Here is a 7,672-nt window from a genome sequence, read left to right on the forward strand (position 1 = left end):
TTCCAAAGGCAACAAGAGGGGATGAAAAAGGAGTTTAAGGAGCTAGAAGCCAAGATGGCTACCCTAGCAGAAGCTGTTCACAATATGGTCTCCTCCCGCCTAAGCTCATGCGATCAAGGAAATCCCATTGTTGAATGTGGAGAAGCAATCAAGAAGCATAGTGAGGGAGTGAGTTTAGAGCTTCAAGGTGTAGAATAAGGGGTGAAACAAGAATTGCCACAAGGGGAGGAAGGCGAGATAATTGAGCCGAAAGAAGTGGTTGAAGCCTTTGAAGAGGTTGACCAAGAGATGGATTCAATCATTGAAGAATTCTTATGTACAATTGAATCCTCTCCAATTGGGTTTGACATAGAGGGTAAGGAAGAAGATACCTCACCTCCCATACCCTTGGTAAGCAATGAAGAAGAGATTGAATTGGGAGGAAGCTACCAAGAGGAGGAGGTTGAGCAAGAAGCAAGCTCCATCATTGAAGATGATTCCACACCAACTAATGAGTCTTTTAGAATTGATAAATCTCCTTCATTATGTTGTGAAATTGATGACAAGGAGGACCGTGCACAACCTCCAACACATGGTTTGAGCAATGAAGGGTGTATAGAAGAAGTTGGTGAGCAAGGAATTGAAATTGAAGATGCTTACAAAGAGGTAGAAGATGCAAAGAAAGAGCACAAGGAAATGGATCTCACATTGGCTAAGTGTGGGGAGGTCCCCCTTTCTAAGTCACCATCCTACACAAAATTCAAGTGGGTAAAATTCTTATCTCTAATCTTTACTTTCCCACTTGAATATGGTTTGATAGAAAATGATGGTCAACTTAGAGCTCTTTGTGGAGTTAAGAGTAGGAGAGAGTTGTGTTGTGGTTGGAAGCATCATTCTAGGTTCATTATGGTTGCATGCTCAAGGTTTGATTGCAAGATTTGGTGTGGAGCTAAATTATATGGGTCTAGGAAGTTGTTTGGAGGCTTCTTTGAGAATTCCAAGGCTAAACCACCCAAGTGGAATCATAATGATCACTTTGAAGATGGGTGTAGAAACAAGATTTGGGATCCGGAAATATATGAGGATCAATTTTGGGAGCTCATATCTTGGGAAGAATCTCACCCAAGCTTGATGGAAATGGTTGGAAATTCTGACAACCAATTGAGGAGCAAGCATTCTTAGAGGATCAAGGATGAATACAAGCATAAGCCACCATGACAAGGAGCCTCCCAAATGTCCAACTTAAGGACTTAAACTAAAAGTGCTAGGTGGGAGATACCCCACCATAGTAAACTCTTTCCACTCTCTTTTAGATTTGGTTAATAAGTGATTGGAGTTGCCATTGTAGGTAGTTTTTGTTATTTTCTATACTCTTATGTATTTTGCTTTTATTGATAGGTTGTTTGTTGCATTCATGTTTTGATTAGTCTAGTTATTGTTGAATTGCATTTTGCTTATAGTATAAGTTTTGTTTTTAGTATGTTTGAAAATTTTTCAAAAACCAAAAGATTTGTTGTTAAATTTGATTTTTGATTGTTTTAGAATGCTTATAGATTAGGAAAATGCCCTTTTTTTTTTTAAAAAAAAAAAAGGCATCGGCGCCCAAGCGCACAGTGCACGCACGTGCCGCTATGGTTTCACAACTCCTAGTACTAAAACCCGAGAGTTGTGCCCGCTTTATGCCTACTTTGTGCTAGGCGATCCGCGCGTAAGCACGCATGGCGCGCGCGCACCAATTGTCCCTGTCACATCCGCGCCCAAGCATGCATGGCGCGCGCGCGTGGATTGTTTTTGCTGCATCCGCGCCCAAGCACGCATGGCGCGTGCACGCGGATTGTTCCTGCTGCATCCGTGCCTAAGCACGCATGGCGCATATGCACGGATTTGCACCCTGTTTTTCTCCTTTCTCCTTTCTCCTTCTTTCTTCTTTTCTTCTTATTTCTTTCTACTTTTTTTTTCTTTCTCTTTTTTTTCTTCTTCCCCTCTTGAAAAAAAAAGTTTTTTTAAAAAAAAAAATAATAATAAAATAAAATTAAAATAAAATAAAATTAAAAAAAAATTTCTCTTTTCTTCCATCCTCTTTTATTGCATTTGCTTATTTTCATTTATTGCATTTTAATTTTGTTTTCATACCTTGTTCTTATTTTCTTTTCTAGGTTTCTTGTTTTAACATTGGTGTTAGATTACTCTTACTCAATTGTTGAGAATTTCTTGGATTATTTTGGTGCTTCATGACTTGTTTAGCATTAATTGTAATAATTGTTCCACACACAAGATTAGTGCTTTAGTCCTTCCTAACTCATTATTCTTTGTTTTTGTACCTCATTATCATTGAGTTAGGATAGGACCAATTGCTCTCATGCTTATCACTAATCTTGTTTGTGTCAACTCTTTCTTATTTGAACTTGATGCTTTTGAGTGTTCTCTTCATGCTTTGACTTTACTCTTGCATCAAGTGTTAGTTAATATGCCTTAGCTTATATTGCCTTCTCACTTATATATTGTAGCTACCATATAGTTGAGAACCTAACTCTTATTTGGCATTAGCCCCCGCCTATGTTTTATTGCCTTGATATCTTTGTTATAGGCGTAATTCTCTTTCTTTTTTCTTTTCTTTTAGGTTGGCCACCAAGAGGGAAAGGATAAGCTTCAAATGGGGCAACAAACAAGTCCATACGTACAACCTTTTGAAGGAGCTCATCAATTGTAGCAACCCATCCACCTTGCTATTCTTTGCATGCACCGAGGACGGTGCAAATTTCTAAGTGTGGGGAGGTCGTCCGACCGATCTCCATGGGTAACCATTTTCTTTTCCAACACCAATTTGTCATATTTTGTCCTTGCTAGTTAGTTGTTGCATTGCATGATAGGTTGCATGCTAGTTAGAATTTGTATATATTTTACCACTTCTTTTTATGTTAGGACTACTTGGTTAGGGTGATGATTCCTTTTTCAAGAAACTGTTTTTAGGGCACCCTACCAATTTGAAAAATTTTTCTTGTTGAACTTGCTTGAAGAATTTATTTTGGAACATGATTTTTGAGCTAAGAACACAAGCATGTGAGTTTTGAGCCCAATTATGTGGTTACATCTTATAATCACTTATTTTCCATTCTTGTGTGCATTATTCTCTTTCTATGATTGTAATCTTTGATTTGTTTGATTCTTTATGTCCATTATTCCATGTATACATGCATTTATATGATTGAGGCCATCATTTCATTTGGCTCACTTACCCAAATAGCCTACCTTTCATCAACCATTGTTAGCCAATTTTGAGCCTATTTAATCCCTTTTGTTCTTAATGTTAGCACATCACTACCCCTAAGTGAAAAATAATAAATGTCCTTAATTTGGATCTTTGATTAGCTTAGGCTAGTGAGGGTGTGTATCATTTGGGTATGGGAACCTTGGGACATTATATTGGTTGAGGTAAAAGTGTAATTTTGTATTTTTGTTGAAAATCATGGGATTGGATACATATTCATGCACTATATGTAAAACCATATGCATTGATTCGTTTGTATATACTTTAAAAAAATGATAATAAAGAAAAAGAAAAAGAACATATATATAAAAGAAAAAAAATAAAAAAAAAAAGAAAAAAGAATAAAAAGGGGACAAAAATGCCCCAAAGTAAAGTAACAATAACAATGCATATGGAATGTTAATTAAAAAGAACGCATGAGTATGTGAAAAAGTGGGAATCATGGGTAGCTAGGTATTGTATTTGAATTATATAGGTTGTTATATGTGTTTGGTGAGATCTTAGGTTAATCAAAGATTCAAATTTCAAGCTCACTTGACCATATGCATCCTACCTTAGCCCTAGCCCCATTACAACCTATGAATAAGTCCTCATGATGAATGTATGCATGCATTGAATAATTGTTGATTGTTAGATGAAAAAAAAATCATAGAAAGCATGATTAGAAGAGAATTGAGTGATCGATCCTATACACTAGCGCGACTAGAGCGGATACACATCCGGTGAGGGTTCGATGCTCAATTCCTTGTTCCTGGCTTTCATGAGCTTTTCTTCTTGCAAGTCTATTTGAACTTTATATTGATATTTGAATTGGTAGGATTCATGAATCATCATATGATCTTAGCCCAACTTGTTCATACATGCTCTTGGAGATTGATTTACTTTTGACCAAGTAGGTAGAATCATTTTGCATTTAGTTGCATGCATGTAGATAGGTTTATATAGTTTATTTGCATTGAATAAATGTTCATACCCTTTTCTTGTCCTTCTTTATTCTTAGCATGAGGACATGCTCGGTTTAAATGTGGGGTGATTTGATAAACCCCGATTTTGTGGTTTATCTTGTCCTTATTTTGGGGAATTTTATCACCTTTTCCCACATTTATTCAATGAAATAGCATGGTTTTGCAATTCTCCCTTAATTTGTGCTTAAATGTGAAAACATGCCTTTTAGGCCCTAAAATAGCTAAATTTAATTCACTTTAATTCCATTCGATGCCTTGATATGTTTGTTGAGTGATTTCAGGTTCATAAGGCAAGTATTGGATGGAAGAAGTTAGGAGAAAAGCATGCAAGTGGGAGAACTCATGAAGAAATGAAGGAACCGTAAAGCTCTCAAGCCTGACCTCTTCGCACTCAATCGACCATAACTTGAGCTACAAAGGTCCAAATGAGGCGGTTCCAGTTGCGTTGGAAAGCTAACATCCAGGGGCTTCGAAATGATATAAAATTTTTCATATGTTACTTCACGCTCAGGGGCGCGCACGCACCATGTACGCGTGCACACCGATGCTGTCCGTGGCCCACTAAAGTGAAATCGCCCCCAGCGATTTCTGAAGCACTTTGGGCCCAATCCAACTCATTTTTGATGCTATTGAACCCAAGGATTTAAGGGGGAATGAACCAAGTAGTCATAGTTTAGTTTTCATCATTTTTAGGGTAGAAATTCTAGAGAGAGAGGCTCTCTCCTCTCTCTAGATTTAGGATAGCAATTAGGGTAAAGTTAGGTTAATCACTCTCAAATTCATCTTTCAATTCTTGTTTTGATTTCAATTCTCTTTATGTTTTAGTGTGCTATTATCTTTGATCTTCTAGTTTCTCTTGTTAATTTCTTGTTTTGCTCTCTTTTATGTTGATGAACCATTGTTGAATCTTAATTTTCTTTTAATGCAATTTAATGTTTGATGTTTCTTTATTGTTGAATTGAGTTGTTGATCTTGTTTCCTTGCAATTTTTAGTTGGTAGATTTTATTATTTCTTGTCATTTATTATGCTTACCTTATACACCCACCAAGTGTTTGACAAAATGCTTGGTTGGGCTTTAGAGTAGAATTTTATGCTCTTGGCTTGGGAAGGTAACTTAGGAATTCTTTAGTTACTAATGTCCAAGTGATTGACGATTGGGAGCCATTAATGCTAGATCTCACTAATTGATTTGGTGTAGAACTAGGACTTATGGACTTGGATTGACATAGCTCATTTGACTTTCCTTTATTAGTTAGAGGATGACTTAATGGGGTTGATCCTTGCCAATTCTCATGTTGTAGTTAGTGATAAGGATAGAGATCCTTGACCGCCAACCTTAGCCAAGACCTTTTTAGTTGTTAGTTTATTTTCATTGCTATTTACTTTTCATGTCTCTTATCCCAAAAACCCCAAAATATCTTCATAGCCAATAATTGAGCACTTCATTGCAATTCCTTGTGAGATGACCCGGAGTCTAAATACTCCGATTAATTCTTATTTGGGGTTTGTACATGTGACAATTCAAATTTTTGATTGGGAGGATTGTTTGTTGGTGTAGAACTATACTTGCAACGAGAATTCATTCATTTAGTGTGAAATTCTATACCGACACGACAATTCTCATTCATCAAGCATCTACAGTCCTTTCTCTATCTCTGAATTAGACTTTTCCAAGGCTCCTCAATTTCAGCCAAAATTTACCTGAAATCATCATAAAACACAAAAACTCAAAGTAGAATCCAAAAATGTAAATTTTGTACTAAAACCTATGAAAATGTAATAAAACGTAAACAAAACATAACAAAAGTAATATGAAAATGGTGCCAAAAAGCATATAAAATATCCGCTCATCAGAACACCAAACTTAAACTGTTGCTTGTCCCCAAGCAACCAAAAACAAAGTGGGATTAAGAAGAAGAGAAGGATACAATAAATCTCAGAGTTCTCAATGAAGCTCAGTTTCAATTAGATGAGCGAGACTAGTGGCTATTCACTTCTGAATAGTTTTGGCATCTCATTTTCCTTTGAAGTTCAAAATAATTGGCATCTTTAAGAACTCAGAATCTAGATGATATTATTGATTCTCCTAGTTTAGTTCTTTTTTATTCATGAACACAGCTTCTTCTGAGTCTTGGTCGTGACCCTAAGTGCTTTGTTTTCCAGTATTACCACGAGATACATAAACGCCACAGACACTTAACTGGGTGAACCCCTTAGGATTGTGATTCAGCTTTGCTAGAATCCTCAACCAGTGGTGTTCAGAGTTCTTAAGCACACTCTTTTGCTTGGATCACAACTTTAACTGCTCAGTCTCAAGCTTTTCACTTGACACCTTCACACCACAAGCATATAGTTAAGGAAGCAGCTCGTTTGAACTGTTTAGGCCAGGATTTTTGTTTTTTTAGGCCCTCCTAACCATTGATTCTCAAAGCCTTGGATCCTTGCTCTTGCCTTTTAGTTTAAAGAGCTATTAGCTTTTTCTTTTTCTTTCTTTTCTTTTTCTGCTTGCTTTTTTTTCGCCTCTTTCTTTCTCTTTTTCTTTCTTTTTCTTTTTGCTACTTTTTCTTGCTTCAAGAATCAATCTTTTTGAAATTTTTAGATTACCAATAATACTTTTCCTTTTTCATCATTCTTTCAAGATCCAACAATCTTAACTCCAACATCAAATAAAAGCAATGCCACCACATCAAGATAATTGAACTATTCTTATGATATAACTCGAAATTCAAGTATCTCCCTTTTCTTTTTCAAATAAAGTTTTTCTTTTAAGTATGGTGAGAGATGCATGGAATAATTCATAGCTTTAAGACATAAATAAAGATGATCATGCACTAGAAACAGACAATAAGATATAACACCTAATGGAAAACCAAAAAAAATAACTTAGGTAAGGTGATTAAGGGAACGGGACCACGTTAGTGACGGCGGCTACTACTCCCTCTAGTGAATCCAATGGAGCGTTTAAGCTCCTCTATGTCTCTTCCTTGCCTCTGTTGTTCTTCCCTCATAACTCTTTGATCTTCTCTTATTTCATGGAGAATGGCGTGGTCTTGATGCTCCACCCTCAGTTGCTCCACATTTGAACTTAGCTCCCCTATTGAGGTGTTAAGTTGATCCTAATTATTTTGGGGAGGAAAGTACATACCTTGAGGCATCTCAGGGATCTCTTGTTGAGGTGGCTCCACATGCTCTTGTTGAGGTGTATGTGTAGGCTCTCTAGTTTGCTCCATCCTTCTTTTAGTGATGGGCTTGTCTTCTTCAATAGAAATATCTCCTTCTATGACAATTCTAGCTGAATTGCATAAGTGACAGATAAGGAAAGGGAAGTGGAGGCAAGTGCCTTTCCCTTCCTCTTCCTTGAGGTTTCACCAGTCTTTGGTGCCATACTTAAGAGTGGTAGAATTAAAAAAGCAAAACTTTTACAACACCAAACTTAAGAGTTTTGCCCATCCTTGAGCA

Source organism: Arachis ipaensis, chromosome B6, assembly GCF_059453495.1.
Source record: "Arachis ipaensis isolate K30076 ecotype BB chromosome B6, ASM5945349v1, whole genome shotgun sequence".
Taxonomy (NCBI): domain Eukaryota; kingdom Viridiplantae; phylum Streptophyta; class Magnoliopsida; order Fabales; family Fabaceae; genus Arachis; species Arachis ipaensis.